This window comes from Brassica oleracea, chromosome C3, assembly GCF_000695525.1.
Source record: "Brassica oleracea var. oleracea cultivar TO1000 chromosome C3, BOL, whole genome shotgun sequence".
Classification (NCBI taxonomy): domain Eukaryota; kingdom Viridiplantae; phylum Streptophyta; class Magnoliopsida; order Brassicales; family Brassicaceae; genus Brassica; species Brassica oleracea.
In genome coordinates this window covers 12,213,967-12,214,910 of record NC_027750.1, presented here as the reverse complement: position 1 = coordinate 12,214,910, position 944 = coordinate 12,213,967, and positions in this window count along the sequence as shown.

Genomic DNA, 944 nt, shown 5'->3' with positions numbered 1-944 from the left:
GGGGGTTAGTAACGATGAAGAAGATGATTAGATGCTAAGTGTCGGGCATAGACATCGCTTATGCTGTCATGCTTAGCGGGTACACGTACTATTAGCATCTATGAGTTAATTTAGATGCTAAGTGTCGGGCATAGACATCGCTTATTCCGTCATGCTTAGCGGCTACACGTACTATTAGTTCCTGCAACTTAATTTAGATGCTATGTTTCCCGCGAAAAATAAGAAAATAGAGAGAGGTACTTACTTTGCCTCTGTTATGAGGGGAGCCGAGGTCACCAAGAACATCTCTAATGGTGTCGTCGGCCATTCTGGATTCCGTGTTGTCATGCGGGCGGGGAGATAACCCACCACCTTCTGGAGTGGGTTGAGTTTGGGGTTGTATTGGCCTCCGCGGTGCTGCTGTTCGAGTAATATGTTCATGATTGGAAAGAGCCTTGATAACAACGGTTTGCATGCTCATGATGCCACTACAAGAAAACAGGGGGATTCTGATGGCCGAAATCGTCGGAAATTCGTCGGAATTGACCGATTCCGAAGAATTTCCGACGAACCCGTCCGTCGGTATCGTTTCGTCGGAAAAAAAAAATTCGTCGGAATTTCGTCAGAACTTCCGACGACTTTCTGACGAATACCGAGAAACGTCATTCTGACGAACTTCCGACGATATTACGTTGCGGATACACGAGACCAGAGTTCATCGGAAAAACTATGTACCGACGGAGAACGTTCGTCGGACAATTCCGACGTAGAGTGTTCCTCGGTGTATTCCGACGAACTTTGGGCGTCGGAATTTACCGACGGACAACGGTCATCGGGATATACCGACGAACCTCGTTCGTCGGTATATCCCGACGGAAACGTGGTTTGTCGGTAAATTCCGACGGATATATGTCCGTCGGTATATTCCGACGACCATTGTCCGTCGGTATATACCCATTTTTTTT